Genomic DNA, 17,554 nt, shown 5'->3' with positions numbered 1-17,554 from the left:
ATGAGTTATATATTTTATTGACTTATATTGTTTTTTGTGGATTATACAAAGCATGCAAAGACTTACGTTTTGGACACTGCAAGTAGATAAATGCACTAAAATCTAACCTTATGTTCCCCACAGCCTCTTCCCGTCTGAGAGATTCCTGAATGGTTCAGGTTGACTGTTTTTTTTTTATTGGTGATGGTAGATTAAATTTTTGGACACGTTTATTTGAGGTTAAAATATCTTTTTATTGTTTAAAATAAAAAGATGGATGACAACAGATTCTTTAGCTTTTCTTTTACCTGAAGGAATAGCCTGATCTCAGTTTGTGTCTAGCAGGTCCTAGCCACAGGGGCTCAGCGTGCAGGGTTTGCTGATGGCTGGTTGCAACAAGCTCTGGTCTGTTTCTCCCATACAGTAGTGAGGCTGTTTTCTGCTGGAACTGCAGCATGGAGGGACCGCCCCAGTATGCAAGAGACCCTTGGCATCCAATCAACTTTGGGTTTACCCAACAGTGAAGCGGTGTATGATATGATCTTAATGTACATATGCTGGCACCTCACCTCAGTAATCTGTATATCTCTGAAATAGAGTTTCTCTTTCTGTTCTTTGCATCTTAGTCCAGTTACTGTGGTGTGTACCTCTAGTTATGAAGCTGTGAATCTATTTACTGTAATTACTTGGAAAAACCAACATTCATGGGTTCACGTGGCTTACCTGTTCGTTAAAGGAGGAAACCTTTTGTCCAGTGGGAACTATTAAACAGAACAGTGCAGGACACTTTGCATTCTTCCGCTGCCACCCCCCCCTTCCTCCTCCTCAATCTGTCCCTATAGTCTAATTTCCTGTCAGTCTAGTCACACACACCCACTCACTCCAAATGTAAAAAAACGAGTTATGCAATCATGTGGTTAATTAAAACATCATAAACCCCAGATATTTTATTATAGGATAGACACCTCAAGTTCTGTTTTCGCAGCTCTGCACAATGTGTCATTGTTAGCCAGGCGTTTATGCACCCGCGCCACTGTAGTGTTTTTGGAAACAGTAGCTTGCTGCCTTGGCTACCTGATTAGACTTGCATGTTTCCACCACTGTTATAAATTAGAGGCAATTTAAGTCTCGGTTTCACCATGCATTGTTCGGATTCTACGGAGGGGAGCTTGTGGCTGCAGTAAAGGTGGTATTTTGAATGAAGTGTGCATGATGGCTGGATGATTGGTTCTTCAGTCATATCAAGGCTAAACACACAGGGAGCAGGTGCACGTGTAAGATTGCCTCTTTAATGTCTTGAGGAATTATTTCCCCATCACCGGGGATGATTTAGCACTGGGGGTAATGGAGGTTGAGAATATCCTAATATGTCTTCCTGACTTCCTGACAGATCCCTCCCCCCCTGTTCCCAACCTCAGTCCCCTCTTTACCCTCTACCCTCCTTCACCCTCCCCACAACTCAGTTCATTTTGCCAATGGTTGTTTCGGTCCCCTGTCTCCATGTAGTCACAGGCAATTAGCTCCCGTCAAAATATGCTGCTGGTTGGAGGGTTGAGACTCGGCCATCCAAACCCCTTGCTCCTGCCCCTACCCTTGGCTAATATTACCCTGAGCTACTGAGAAAGGGCCAGATACCTTTTGTCAGTAGATGGAAGGGAGAGAAAGGAGGGGGGTTCCACTTGGGACCTGTGCGCGTGCTACCTCGCTGAGCACAAAGCAGCTCTTTCACTTGGGATCTGGAACACATATGGAATCGTTTATCGAACCTCCAGTGCGTCAGTCCCCCGTATTCTCTCGGCTGCAGGTTTCTCCTCACCTCCACATCTCATATTCACTTTGCCTTTGGAATTAGCTTCAAACGCTGCACCTGGAGATGTTCCTCCATTGGCCCTTTTTCCTTGGTACTCAAAACCTGAATCCAACATTACCCTTCTACCTTGACGTTGTTTTCATGTTCTGTTTTAACCTTGTGGTCTGTATACACCTTCCAGTGGACATAACTGACCCCTTTGAATTTGGTTTTCAAACCAATAATGGCCACCTACACTCATCCACGTAAAGTAGACTATTTCATAGTGATGCTTGTGTTCACGTTGGACCAGTTGATATTACAATTTGTTCACCATGGGACATTTTGCATTAATTGCAGTTGTGTTAAACTATTTCAGTTGAGGTTATGGACCTTAATTCAAGGTCCACATTTAGTAGAATTTGCTTGCCTTTTCTTGAATGAATTAGTATCCACACAAAATTATAGGAACGCTATTTTAACAGTAACACAATGCCAGGGTGACATCATTTCCAAGGATCGGCCTCTAAACTGCACAGCTGGGTGTAGATAACGGAGCAGCTTGGATGTTTATTTTTTCCCCTTCTGCATTCCAGCTTCTTATTTATAATGGCTATGATATCCAGCTCGGGGGGTTACTTCTATAAAAGGAAGTTTGAAGACTTTTGCCGACCCACTCAAAAGGAGGCTTGCATGCCACATTTTCTCAAGATGTAACCTTTAGATTTCCAGGAGAATGACATCAATTACACAGCAAAAGAATTGTTTGACGAGTTTGGCTTGGGTCAAAGACAGTGGGATACATGAATGAAGACTTGACTGCAAACACTGCAGATTCAAAACACAAAGCTAACAACTCCCTCAGTATGGTTCTGCTTTTGTGTCATCCAGGTGTATACTCAAAGCAATTTTTTCTCCTCTCTAAATATTCAAAACTGCAATAAGGAATTGTCAAAAGAAGCTCTGTAAAGTGATCATAATAAGTTTGACCTCTGATACAAAGGGCTGCGTCTATGTTTTTGTTGAGAATAGACTCCACACATAGTTAACTGTGGTGAAAGGTGACCTTTGACATGTGACCTGGTCCAACTGCCTGGCTGACCCTTTAGGAAATTGATTGTGTGTACAAAGAACTTGTCATTATGGGCTTTAGATTTAATTATCTTGACATGTTGGAATAAGTAACTAATGGCATTCAAAATCTATCTAGAGTCATGTGGCTTTATTTTGCCTAGACCTAACAACAAAGTTCAGCCAGTTCATCTTTAACCTGATTGCAAACTGAGTAGATTTGGTTGTAATCGGCAAACTGACAGTAAGTCAGTCTGGGTTGTCTGACATGCGTTTTTAACCATGCATTGTTTGTTTCCCAGGATCAAATCCTCCCTAAATTAGCCTAAACTCCTAAACTCCTCAACACCAACAATCCAGATGTCCTCAGTGGCCTGACACCCAATTTAATGCCTAACAGATGGTATTTGTAGCGATGGATTGTGCTGAAAACAGATTACCTTAATGAGGTCATTTACCAGTGAACTGTGTGGGTTTGGCCACATCATCTGGTAGAGGCCCATACCAACCCTCTAAGGTTTTAAAATGTACTTAAGGTTACTTACAGGTTGAACATGCCTAGAAGACTGTTGAGTCCTTGCTTAGGCCATGAATGTCCTTCGCATAACAGTGTTTGTCTACAGAGTGTATTTACCATGAGGGGCCTCTTCACAAGAGATACAGCTTAGGATGTACTTCTTTGGGTTGTGTTATTGTAACTATCAGATCTCTTTCCCTCCCTCCGTCTGTCTCCTTGGTGGACAAGGGTCCTTTTCGCTGCCCTGTGCGGCTCTGTTTGTGTGTTTGATTGTGGGAAAATTTCTTGACTGTCCGTGAGAGTCCCCCGCTCTCTGGACTGGCTTTTCCCTTGGGGTCCTCCAGGCTCGCAGAAGCTGAGCCCCACCATTGCACTGAGGCCCTTCTCCTCCCAGCAACCCCTAGTGGTAGCAGATTTCCCCTGTCTTTTTGAGTCCCAAACCACTTGTCTAAGCAGTTTGTGTGACCGGTCCCCTTCCCCTAATAGTCAGCACTGTTTATCTTTTCAGAAGGGGGAAATCTTTCAGGCTTTTCAGCACAGCGATAAAGAAGCCTGGCAAAAAGCACTCCCTACCAATGAATCATTTCAGATGGGGGCTGAGATCGAGACATGGATATGTCACACAGAGGTTTGAGAATGGGCCAGGCTGTGGTGGGTTTACTTTGGCTACCCTCGCAGAATATGTCCTGGCTCAAAAGCTGGATATTGAACCTGAGATAGCTTAAGTTTATAGCTTTGAGTTTGCAGTTTTGTTAATGAGACTGGTTCTGGTTCACGTACAGTATGTGTCGTTGACTGAGGGGATTACCTCATCAAACAAAAGTTTGTGGCTTTGTATATTTAGATTGTGAATTGTAGTATTCCTTTTGCTTCCATTTTCACCTTTGGATACAGTTTTATTTTCACATTTGTTTCATGGGATTCCCCTGAAATACAAGTTTCGTGTCATTCTCACCTCATGTTACAGCAAGTTCTTAGACTTGAAATTCCCCAATGACTTGCTAGTGTTTTATTCTACACTGACCAACGAATAAATTGCCTGTAATTCTTTACTAAAGATATGACAGGCTACCAGATAAAGAGGCCTCCCACCTCCATCCTCAATTTAATTTAGGCAACTGTAATTCACTTTACTGGTGTGACAAATGTGTTTTATTGAAGGGTTCTAAGGCTGAAGCATCTTAACAAGATTTAAGATGTAAATGCATCCCATTCACCCACCTTATTTTCTCTTCTAATCTATCATACTATTCTTATCCTATCCTCACCTGCGGAGCTTGGAAGCCCCACAACCATAAATTGTTTGACCTGAGGAATAAAAAATGGTTTAAACATACAGTATCAGACAAAACCTCCCCAGTGAGCTCACTTTGTTTAAAGCTAAAGGCCATTACTAAACAGTAAAACATTTCATAAGCTCAACACTGTCATAATTCTTTCTAAAACTTCTGGATTACTAAATTTGGCTTCCATGTCTTCCCATGCATTTCTTTCCAATCATGTAATGACTTTATGGTGCAGTTCAAAGCACTTAAGTGGAATACAAAGCTATGACAGGCACTTTTACTGTGCTCTACAGGCTCTCTCCCAGCCTGTAATGCATCATCTGAGCTAACTGCCATCTCATTGTGTTTGAGCTTTGAGATGGATGGGCGAATGCAGTGAAGGATCCAGGAATGATAACAGATGGTTCTGTCTTTTTGCTATCGAGTAACTAAACAGACAAACACCATCTGAACAGTGGACCTGGGCCATAGATCCTTCATCCCTGGCAAGTTCTTTTGAAAAACTCCTTTTCGCCAAGTGACAAACCGCGTGGTTGGCAACAACTAAAGCATTCAGAGGCCGTATGAATAGGGTTCTGTCTCAGGAGAGGCTTGTTGAAATGGGGCCTTTGGCTTTTATCCCTCTGGAGGGGCAGACTGATCTCGCACAGGTTTTTTGCACTGGCAGTGCACTTCAAATGGACTGTTGAAAGGCAAGGCGTTTATTTGTGCTGCGTTATAAACTGTGTCCTTTTCCCAGATTTAACATCTGTGGGTGTTCTACATCATCTGTAAGCACTATCAGGCCGTGCCTTCTACCTTTTACTTCTGTTATTCTCACATTCACCTGTAAGGCTCCCCCTAACTCTCCCTCTTGACCTGCTATTGGTGTTTTCCCTGTGTACCTGTGGACCAAAAAGATCTCATCTGCTCTCTGGGTCTTCTTTCCATTTTTTAAGTTTTGCAGATGGGAAGGGAATAGGGAGGAGACCTGTTAAAACTGTTGTCAGCCACCTTTGATATACACTTCATCACCCCCTTGTGGTAAATATCACATGTGGACATAAAGTGACCCCCTCGGTGCTGTTCCCGCGGTTACTGGGATACTGACCCCCCCCTCCCTTATCCTTCTCCTCTTCCTCATTGTGCAGCAGGCTCTCAGAGCAGTGTGCTGTTTTTCTTCTCCTTCCACTTGTATAAACCAGGAGACTATCTGCCATCAGCATTCAGGAAGTGTGGGGGTAAACAAACGGCATGAGCCAGCGGGGGAAACTCAAATGACCCAGGCATGTCCTAGCAACTATGGAGAGCAGGTTATTTTTGGTAGTTTCTGTATCCATGCGCATTGTGTTTTTAAGGGGTTGTTTATATTTGTTTATGTGTCAGGGCAAACTCGTTTAGGCACTTGTGAGATTACACGGGTTGGAAAAATGAAGCTTGGTTCAGCTTTTTTTCATTTCAAGCATCATCACTGACTGCGCCAGATGGCGTATGATGCAAGTTCTTTCCAGTCCTGCCATTGACTAATTAGTGATTTAGAGTGTATTCACTCCCATGCATGCAGTTCTTTGCTACTGTGGTTATGTAGCTCTCTTCCGACTCCTCTCCACTAATGTGCTGTTGGCAGTGGTTGCTGTGACCAGTTCTGCCATTACTGATAGAGAGGATAGGATAGAGGATACGAGTTTGTCAATATGAGATGTATTTCTCTCATCTAGAGAGATAAAATCGGAATCCCAATCGGAAGGTTGTTGGTTCGATCCCCGGCTCCTCCTGCCACGTGTCGGAAGTATCCTCGAGCAAGATACTGAACCCCAAATTGCTACAGATGCACTGCATTGGTGTGTGNNTGCTCCTGATGCATCGGTGTGTGAATGTGTATAATTGCATTAGTTTCTGTTCGATGGACTTAACCATCGCTGTGTGAATGTGTGTGAAAGTGTGAATGTGGCACGTAGTGTAAAAGCGCTTTGAGTGGTCGGAAGACTAGATAGGCGCTATACAAGTACAGGTCCATTTACCATAAAAGTGCTGCATGTGTGTGTCTGTGTGTGCATGTGCATTGAAAGGCCCATTCTGTCAGCAATGGAGTGATGGAGAGATAACCCATAAGCCATTGCTGTGTATGCCAAACTGTCTGCCTGTTTCAGCCGCACCAGAATTGGCCTGCATTAAAGCTACTGGAAGCTGATATATTTTCTCTGTCTCTCTTTGTCTCTCTCCCTCTATCTCAACTGCCTTGCTGGACTGCCCATTTTCATGCAGCATCAGACTATGCAATCTATCTTCAGGCAGTGATCCATGTAGAAAATGGCTTTTTAAAGTCACAATCACAATTCAACCCTCCCCCCCGTCTTTACCCCCTACCTTCACATTGTCCGGCAGCCGCAGGGATTAGCTGTGCCATGTAGCGTGAGGACACCGAAAGATATTGTGATCTTCAGAGAGAGAGAGAGAGGTGAAATGGGGGGCGGGGGGTCAGCGCGGTGGCAGTGATGCTACCGGACTGTAACCATGCCCTTGACCACATCTACTGAGATTTGCTCCAGCAGTGGGGGTTGGATTAAAGGTATTAGGCAGACAGACTAGACCCTTGGTGCAGACTTTAATGCTGCTGTATCAACCCATACACACGTCCCTTTCAACCCACCCCCAACCCCCATCATCCTGCAGGTTGACAAACAAAATCCCTTAAATGCACAATTAACTAGGGGTATCACAACGTTACAGATCAGTTTTAATATGGGAGGAATAAGGATGCAATGTTGCTTGGGGCACTTGCCTAACGACCAATACGGTGTTGCCATGATTATAAACAGTGTGTAATGCAGTGACAACTTGATCTACATTGTTATAGATCCAAGGTCAAAGAGCATAGTTAATCTATTTCAAAGAATCTCATCTGGATCAGCTTCCTTTAACACATTTTTGAGAACTGCTCCAAGCCTGTTTCTAAAACCACCTTGCCTTCTTCCCTCTCTCACTCTCTCCCTTCCTTGGATTACCACCACTCTTGTGCTGGGCCTTGATTCGCCGCCAGGTTGCCTTGGTGACGGGCTGCAGTACATAAACGGGGCGATGTTTGGGGAACGCAGCGCTGCAAGGCAGGAAATCTCGTGCATTCTTATCTCTCACCCTTTGGATGGTGCTCCCGTGGTCCTCAGTAGGGAGCTGGAGCCACATAGGCAAATGGAAGCCTTATTTTTTATATCCGGCCCATTTTCCACCTTTTTAAGCCAGGGATAAACAAAATCCTTGAGGTCCCGACAACCCACGCCTCTTTTTCAAGTGTTAGAGAGAAAATGAAAGGAAGCAAGGGAGCAATGGTTTGTGAGAAGAGCAGCAGTTGCATGGATACACTGAAATATGATACATTTCAAGGAATATTGTCTACAGAATAAGTCGTAGTGTCACGCAACACAGGACTAGATGCACTGCTGAGTGAACACACATCCTCAGCCTCTACTATATATACACAGTATATGCATGCACTCACGTATAGCACACATGAATGAACACACTCTCACACACCCTACCCGTCATTACCTTGCCTTCCTGACATTCCATCCAAGAGCTTGAGGAAGAGGAAAGGGATCTGCTGATCAGAGGCCTGCAGTTTTGGCTCATGGAACAGAATGGAGGGAAGGAGCTCTGCTGTGATTCATGTGTGTGTCGTACACAATTTGAACTCGCACACACACACACAAACTCGCTCAGAACACAGTTGACAAAGTATTAAAACAGACGCTGATCATAAATCTGTCTCATGCTTTTTGGCTACTGGTCAGTGGTGTGCAGTACATTTCCCAGACTTATCTTCGCTTCCTTTTTTTCATTAGAATCCAGTTCTACTTAAAAACTTCAAATGTAATGGTATATCAATTGTCAGTACTTTCAATGTAGTGTATTTTTAGCTGTGGTATTCAGCTTTGGATAGACAGTTGCAGACACCTCTCCAGCTTGGCTCGGCTTCCTTTTTTCACTGTTGTCTCCGGTGAAACTAGAACACTAGGCCAAAGCTGAGTAAGCCATTTTGGCTCCCCTAAGGAACAGTACCACTCAAATAGGAGGCTGGTGACAGTGGAAGAGCATGAAGGTCCTGTTGAGCCCTTGTCATTGATCTGCGCCCTCCCTCCATTCATTCCAGTCTCAACAATCAATGCTCATGATTATTGAAATGGCTGCTCTGTGAAGTTGTGAAGCAAGGTCATTGAGTTCTATTTCATATCGTGCCCTGCATCTCATAGAGCAGGCGTGTTAACGGTCTGTGTGCACTACAGTGACCGTTGTGGTCATAATAATGCCAGTTCTCTCTACAGTCTCGGGAGGAAAAAAAAAAAGGCAGACTCATTGTTCTACGAAGGAAACTAAGATGCAGGGAGAGGAAAAGCTGCGGGGGAAAAAATGCTGACCCACATTTTTGTTGCAGCGTGCAATGGGACAACGATTCAAGGCCCAACCTGGCCATTTAACTTAAATAGCATGTAATTGGAACAATATGTGTTGATTGTACGCCGCCAGAGCAGATGTGATTAACCCAGATTTGTACTACAGGGGTCAAGGCTTTTTTTTTCGGAGCAGGTTTTCATCCTGTGGGACAAATGCTTGTTGTGTGACAACATTGCTTCACTTATAACCTGCAGATATATTTCTGCAACGTAATGCATTTTTGAAGCATGGGTAAGGGAGCATCTGCACTACATTTAAATAAATGCAATATATAGTGATGACACAATGCCTATAGTTTTGGCCTCAATGAATGCTGCACATGAGCACAGTTGTAATATCCCTGAGGATACAGTGCTCGTTCAGTGCAGGTCATATTCTTAATTACTTCACACTGGCAACCATGTAAACAACTTGTTAGGAAACAGTATTTACACATCCCGCAGATTAGGAGCAACATTAGCATTAATTTGAGTCATTTCTGGCCACCTGGGGGAAGTCCGATATTCACTTTCCTTCTGGTTCTGTTTTTGGTCTCCACCAGCTGCTTAAGCAAATATCTGTCTCAGACGCTCCACTGTGTTTGTTCTCTAGTCGCACTTTGTTTGTGGGTTCAATAGAACGTAGAACTTTACAACTCTGCTCTTTGATCCGTCTTGTTCGCGACCGACATGTCACTACACTTTAGGGCCAGGGTTTGCTTTAATGGAACTAGTTTGTATGATGTTTTGTGACAAGTAATACCTGTTTTGAGTGGCCACCCTTGAAAGTGGGACGAAAAACCTGCTATCATAGAGGGGGACGAGATGCAGTATTTTGGACAGTCTTGCATTCATGGTATTGTGCTTTGTTGTTACACATAAAAAATTGACTGTAAATTTAATTTAAGACTTGTCTGATTGACCAAATTTCTAACACTGAAAAGCTATGGGGTAAGGGGGTTTCTAGACACTGACACAAACTGACAAGCACTTAGTTTAAGGCATGATGAACCGTTTAGTTATCAATCTAATCAATTGCAAGTCCTCATCAGTGCAGCAATACTACCCTGTGCATGTGTTATATGTCAAAACAAAGAGGTCAGATTCCTGCTGACGGGCACTGACGTTGCCTTACCAAGCCTGCATTCTTATGAGGAGAATGTCTTGTTTGTTAGCTTGATTTCACAAGCATTGTGGGTGTGTGGGTGTGTTCACTTTTAGCAGTACGCTTTTAGCTGCAGAAAATGAACAAGCATGCAGGACTGACTTGTCAGTGTGTGTCATTGAGAGGCCAGATGGATTTCAGTGGCACGTGGTGCTGCTCCAGGAGCCTGCCCTGGCCTCAGCTGGCTTCAATCAACAGCATCATTTACCCCTCTTGCGGGTAATCGGTGCACAATGGGCTCCCTCAGCAACGCTCCCCTCCACCTCTGCTCCCCCAGCACGCCTCCACACAGCATGGTGCTATATGTATTTACATTTTCTCTCTTGCAAGATTGTGTTCTCCCACACTTACACCAGCTCATTCACTCACATACAGTAGACACACTTGCATGCATCTTCAAACCTCACAGCATGTTGAAATTTCAGCTCATATCGGGTTTATTTTCATAGGTTTTGCCCATAGTTTCAATGGGTTATAATAACATTGTACTCACAAAAATAATTGCCGAGATCTGGGAATGCAACAGTATTGGTACAATAAAGCCCAATGGGGCAAAAAATATGAGCGGTCAGATGATTAGACAGGTTGTAAACAAGCCAATAGTTTCGCCAAATTAGTAACCATCCCTTTTTGCACTAGTAAACTGCACTGCACACAAATAAACTGTAATTGATCTTTAAAACTGAAAGTTTGGGTAAAAATGTTACAAGCTATGTTGTGTGCTCTACTCCAAATAAGTTTGACTAAAATCTGTCTGATTGTCTGTTTATATTCACAGATGACCAAATCTGCTAAAATATGACCCATGTTTTAATATCCTGTTAGTATCCTTTGAATGTTCAATCTGCTCAGGAGGGTGGGGGGATTATTCTGCAGCAGTGATATCTCTTTGTTCACTGTGACATAGATGGGCAGGAATGGAGTGACAAATTAAGATTGGGTTCTTATCAGTTTAGCTTGGGTGTAATCTCCACTCACTTGGTTTGTGTACATACGTTATGCTTGATAGCTTCCTGCAGACAGAGCTGCTTATCAGCCAAAGCCAAGGGCCTGAAACTGTGCATTTCAAGGACCCTTTGCCACAGTATGTTCCCCTGAACCGCTGAAGGAACGTGTTGACCCAGCGGGGTCCATGTGACAGTCCAAAATAAAGCCACTGAGTAACTTTTAGGGAGCCCCTTCTCAGCTGGGGAACAGGATGTGGCAAAGGCCTCCCTAACTTAGGGGGATAATAAATCAATGTAATAACATGTCTGACCCTTCCCACCATAGAAGAGGCAGCTGAACAGACAAACTATCTGTACGGTTGCATGGAACACGAGGCACGTGTGCTTGAGTGATGCTGATGGGTCAAAGGTCGACTGTTATTTGGCCTGGAAGATTTCCTACAAACATATGTTGCATAGTTGTAGGGGAAATCCTTTAAATTTGCTACATTTTTGGGGGTGAAGATGTTTTCTGAATCTCATTAACCCACGGATGCAACTGAAGTTGTTCTGTTTTGGATGTGGTTTTATTCTCAAAGTTACTGTTTTCCTCCTTCACAAATGTTACTGGTACACATTTCCTTTAGTATCAAGACGTGATAGCCACTGGATTAGTGTTGGAATGGACAGTGGCTCGGAACAGACTGCTCTGACCTACTGTATCGAGATAAACAGGAAGTGTTTGTTATTATTCTGTCATCTCTGGAGAACTCATATGGCAGTTTCAGTGCAGTACAGTGCAAGTGTAAGCATTACATCTACCAAGAAAGAGAGGGATTAAGAAAAAATTTCAAAGAATGGCAGCCTGTTGTCTATTTTCAGCAGTGTCGCTCAGAGTATACTGCGGGTTTAGCTGGGTTGCTTGAACCCATTATGGTCAAGTTAGACCAAAGAGTTTGAGAATAAAATTGGTGGGCTATTTTTATGAAATCCACTTCCTCTGGTTTGTGATAAAATCTACTGAGAGAGGACAGAAAAGTTTTTTTTTTTGTCACAGTGGTTTCAAAGCTTTGGTCAGTTCTTGCTTTTGCTGTCACAGCATTATGCAAATTCATAATTACAACTGCGTTTTGTTTACTTTGCTTATTTCTGTGCTTTATGATACTAGATAATCCTCATAGCTCCTTAGGCACAGCCTATCATTAGCTAATTAAAATTTGCAGTGGATGTTTTCTGTTTGAAGCTGTAATCTGCAGCGGTGAGCAACAAACATGCCCCGATTGCCGGGGCCCTTACTCTAAGGTAATGTGACCTTGGATGTTGAGACAGCACTGTCTGTTTACAATGGTGCCACTGGGTTCAAAGAGTCTCCCACCCATAACAAGAGGTCAAGGGTCATGAAAAAGGGGTGTAAGGTCATGGACGCAGACACGCACCTGTTCACAGGGGGCCTCCTTTAGCAGAACAGATGACTCCCAGATGTTTTATGGAGATACTGTGACAACCATGACCACTTGTGTGTGGCGTGACGATACAAAGGGGTGGGGTTACCCCCTGCAAATGCACTGTTTAGAATTGGACTAAACTTCCTAAAACACTTCCCAGACATGATCCACCATACATGGACATGTGCAATGCTTTTGGGGGACGTAAAAGCCTTGATTTACATTGTTTTGAATGGATTTTAAGAAGGACAATCTTACACCTGGAAAAGCTCCGATGGAGGACTTAGTCTGGGGTTCAGTCTGTGGTCAGCAAAGGAGGAACTCATTCCGAAAAGTCTCTCCTGAAAAGATCTGTACTTTTGAGCGTTTTCTTTTAAATGGTGGGATAAAATACGGTGATAAATCGCTGTGTCAGTCGTACAGCTGAAGTTGCACTCTGTGGAGAGAAGTCCCCATGTTGCCAATATAATAGCAACTGGAATATATAAACCTTTCTTTTGAATGGAAGCATCTGGAAAAAGAGCAAGGCCCTTCCCTTTCAGTTTTACCATCAGTCTTTTTTCCCCATTACTATTCTGTCAGTCTCTGGTCTCCCGTTTACAGTTCACACACCTGGATTCATTGTAGTAAAAAAGGACCTATGAGAAGTGATGTGTTAGAGCAAAAGTATGGTGTTCATGTGGGCTGTTTGCATTGCATATTTCATGATCATGGAAAGATGACCAACATCAATGTTGCACATTGAGATTAAATTATTATGACATTATTCAAAGTCTAATAGTGATGGCCTTCATGCCCGAAGATCAAGGCATTACATCATTGGTTAGCATGATGAAGCTGTCATGAGTCAGTCAGCGGAAAGTTGCACCATTGTCCAAACATGACAGCATTTAGCTGGCACATATCCAGTCAGACAGCAGAGGTACTGTGGGAGCAGGCAGTTGGGTGACCTCTGACCCTGCCCAGTCTGCCTCCAGGACAAAAGAGGCATTCAGATGCCCAGTACTTTTGCAAAACACCCAAAAAGCACTCAGCTCACAGTGCAAATGACTGGTAATCCTGTTGAAATACTTGTTTACTCCCAGTTAAGATTGGTAAAAGCAGTATGACATATTTGTGATGGAAGAAAAGACAATGTTAAGGTAGAAGTGCATCCTAGTAGTAGATGGTAAGCATTCATACAGGAGGGGTGTAAATAATGAAGACAGGAAAGAATGTCACCAAAGGAACATAGTGACTACAATTAGATTTATGGTTTATGGCTTTACTGTCATTAGACCTCTTTTCTGCGGAGGCTTTTGAAAGATGGATGGTATAGTGTTCCCCACTATCATGATTTATAGCTAACATACAATTAGACCATGTATAAAAATGTGCCCTCATGTTTATTCTGTCAAGAGTTCAGGCTTTGTGCAGCGGCGGTATTTTTCTCTCTGGCAATTTATCTCTGTGCGGGCGTGAAAGAAATGGTTGTGTGCAAAGTGCTGTCACAAGGAATTCCTAGCTTAAACAAAACAGACTTAAATGAGAGCTGCCTGGTCAAAAGAAACCCTAAATAATACATTAAGGGACAACATGTCGTAAAACATGACTGTTTGCCATGTTTGCTCTGGCAGCTGCCGGTTTGGAGGACTCTTGCCACTTCTCTTCAATGACAACCCTGGAAAGACCGCTTCTGATGCCAATATCTGCAGTTTTAAATGCTTCTTTACTGCCTCTCTTCCAGCTGTTTCTTTGCCCGTTATCAAGTTTGACTGCTCCTGCATATGAGAGAGAGAGTGGTTTATGAGCCTGGAAGAGACCACCTTGGGTGACCCACTTCTTCTTGTCCAATATTCCATTCACCTTTTGTCCAACTCTCCACAAAGTGCCAAGTTCCATTTAACTACTCCCCATAACTAAATTTAGCACTTTGTTACCTAGATGGTGATTGTTCTTGCACTTTAGATGTGAATTTTTGTTTGTGAAAGATTGCTGCCTGGAATGCTCAGTGTGGAGTCTTTCTTCTGCTTCCCCAGTGGGTACAGGAAGGTTTAGACTCAGCAAGTTTCACCCATCTGACTGACAAGTGACTGGCAGGTTGTCTGGATCGCCGTGTCATTTTAGCGTGCACAGATCTGCGAAGGGGAAAGCGTCCTACCTGATGTGTCAGTCTCACTCGACATACTCTGCAGCTGGTTTATCGGTCATGACACTTGCCATCCAATGTGATTTACTGTGGGTAAACATCAACCTCGCTTTCACTGGAGCCAAGTTTGTAGAGGCCACAATCTGCAGTCAGCTCCTTGGTACACAGAGTGATATTGGGGTGTTGGATTCCAGCTCCCTCTTTTTTTAAGGGGGCATGATGTTTACCGCAAGCATGCGTAGCCCACTCCATTTGTGTCAGTTAGCCGATGTAATTTACCAGGCTGTGATGGATGATACAGAGGTGCACTTAGCTAGAATGGAGCATTCACTTAACCTATTCCTCAGGGTTTCTTCCCTTGTTTTTGGGGATGGAGATATTACTCGAGAGAGAGTTGATTTGATGCTGCACAGAAAGAAAGAGGGAAAGAGACAGTAAGGGAAGTGGACATCATGGAGATTACCTGGCTCTGTCCAAGAGCCGGGTTAATGGATGCGTCCCCAGGGCTCGCTCAGGAATGCACCCAGGCATTACCGCCAGCAACTTGGTGTCATCTGTCTACTGTCCCTAGAGAGAGTTGACAGATATTATGGTATTGTGACTCCGCCTTTCTGCCCTCTTTGGAATACCAGTGGCTCCAGTTTGTATGTGAGAGAATGGATGGTGGTTATTATATGCATTTGGATCCCACTTTATGGGCAAGGCCAAATGCAAATGTACTTTCTTTGCTTTCTTTGCTTCTAGCAATTGTCCAAAACATGTCCTCAGTACAGTGCCAGTGGGTCTAAATGTATCAGGTCGAACAATCAAACAAAAGGTGGGGGAACTTTTATAATAACTTTCTTCTGATTCCCAATCCTTTCCTAAAACCTGGTCAGCAGCATCTGTATGCACATTATATAAGCAAGGCTGGAATCAATAGTCTAGCATTGATCAGAAATCACCACCAGACAAGCTGTCACCCCACCTAACCTGTGTAGCAGTCGAGCAGTCTACAGGAAGATAAGATCACTCAGTATGAAATTGATTCACATTTGACCCTTATCTTCAAAGTGTTGTGTAGTGAAGGTAAAAATGCGTGGCATCTCGAAATGTCAGAGGATTTGTATTGATCTGTCAGTTTCGGGGTCAAGAGGCTGTCAGTGATGTCTTGCTGATTGATGTGTAGACATTTCTCGAGGCACACTGAATGAGGACAATAGCTGATTTTTGAGTTTTTGAATTCATAATGAATGAATTTGCGCAAGTGCCTCGTTCATAATGTAATAGTTGAAATTTTGGATTTTGTTTGGAGGTCTTTTTCACTTTCCTGATTTTCTCAGCTGATTAGGGGTTTGTAGGGTCAGGGGTTGTGTCTGTGTCCTGGCCAGTGCAATGGGAGTCTTAAGTTTTTGACTCCAGTGTTTACACTAGCCGACCCCTCATATTATCACAGTAACATACTTGAACTTTCACAGAACCCTCTGTGGCGTGGCCCTCCACCTGATCCCCTCTCAACGCATTACATTCGACTGAGCTAATGGTGTAAACTTGACAAGGCCACCAGAGCGTTGTACAATCAAGGTCTCACCTTCTTGTCAATGAACACTGATTGGATCTCAGAGAAAGCCTTTTCCTGTGTGTGTCACAGGGCTAATTCTTAATGGCGACTCCCATATTTGGGAGTGTGTGTGTGCTCATGTGGGCGTGTGTCTCTTTTATGCATGCATTGGCGATGAGAAGACGCAACAGGAAAAGGGGTTTCCTTTGGGCGTTGTGTGTGATATCCCTCCATCCATTTTTTTTGTCTGCTCAGTGAGGGAATGTATTGGGTGGAGTTGGGATTGTGGGCAGGGGTGGGAAGCGGGTCATTTCCTTTCATCTTGCCCTCTCCCTTGGCCTCGCACAGCAGGCACATACACACATGCATACTGTACAAAAATGCATTTATATTCAAAGAAAATCCAGCACCTCCTTGCTGACATCCACATAGATGCTGTCATACACTGGAGCTGGAATCCAGAGGGGGAGGGGCATAGGGGCGAGTGATCTAAAGGCAGAGTGAGAGAGGGAGAGAGAGCAAGAGAGGGAGGGGGGGAGAGAGAGAGCGGGGACAATGTCAGCAGCTCAGCTCCCAGCACAGTCAGCTGAAATCCAGAGCTCGGCTCAGAAGCTCACAGAGAGCAGACAGAATGCAGCAGCTTTGACTGGGAAACACCGTCAGACTCAGCAAAGGCATGGAATTTGGACACGAAACTCAAACTCTGAATGGCAAAAAAAGGGATCTTAAGCCATATGCTGCAGGAATCCTTTAAAGTTTCCTTGTAATCTTGCTTTGTCAAAAAGGCTCTTAAGTTTCCATTTCAAGTGACGCGACACAGGGACAATCCATCTCTCAGGGCAGCCCATTTGAAGTGGGTAAGTAGGAGACACTTGATCTTGATATTGATACCTGTTGCCCTTCCCAATCATTGTGAGTAATAGCTACACTGTAGTGCTGTTCACCCAGTAGGAGATTGCATATACAACAGATGTTTTAAACCCTGTTTGTCCATGCACTGCATCCCACTGCTCAATCCAGCCAGGAAAACAGAGTACTGCAGCCAATAAAATAAACATTAGTCAGTAGGCTCAGTAGAAAGCTGAGCAAAAAAGAAGCTGGTGGGCAACAAGGGCTACTAATCCCACTAGGATGATAAAGATTCAAAGTTTTTTGTGTTGTTGTGATTGGAGTGCAAGGCAGTATTTTAAAGTACTTTTTTTTTTTACTACGGTGGCTTTATAGGTCATAAACGGCAGCAAAAGCTGGGTTGTGAAATACGCGTGGTCTTTATGTTTGGCTGTCTCTCCAGTGGTGTTGACA

At 43.7% G+C, this 17,554-nt stretch overlaps 1 protein-coding gene across 4 annotated transcripts in view; it reads left to right on the top strand.

The window, feature by feature from the left end:
* daam2 (dishevelled associated activator of morphogenesis 2) overlaps positions 1-17,554 on the top strand; it is a 95,243-nt gene that overhangs the window by 3,129 nt on the left and 74,560 nt on the right. The window contains exon 1 of one of the 4 annotated variants that reach the window (XM_035674295.1): positions 16,820-17,109. The exons of 2 other annotated variants lie outside the window; for them this stretch is intronic. The gene's annotated coding sequence lies outside the window, so the exon portion shown is untranslated. Of the gene's footprint in view, positions 1-16,819; positions 17,110-17,554 lie in introns of those variants that run through there. One more of the 4 variants, XM_035674291.1, reaches the window with a different exon arrangement.

Source organism: Morone saxatilis, unplaced genomic scaffold (assembly GCF_004916995.1).
Source record: "Morone saxatilis isolate NCDOM2014 unplaced genomic scaffold, NCSU_SB_2.0 Contig3, whole genome shotgun sequence".
Classification (NCBI taxonomy): Eukaryota; Metazoa; Chordata; class Actinopteri; family Moronidae; genus Morone; species Morone saxatilis.
Note: the sequence above shows the minus strand (reverse complement) of the source record. Positions and strands in the feature narration are given on the sequence as shown.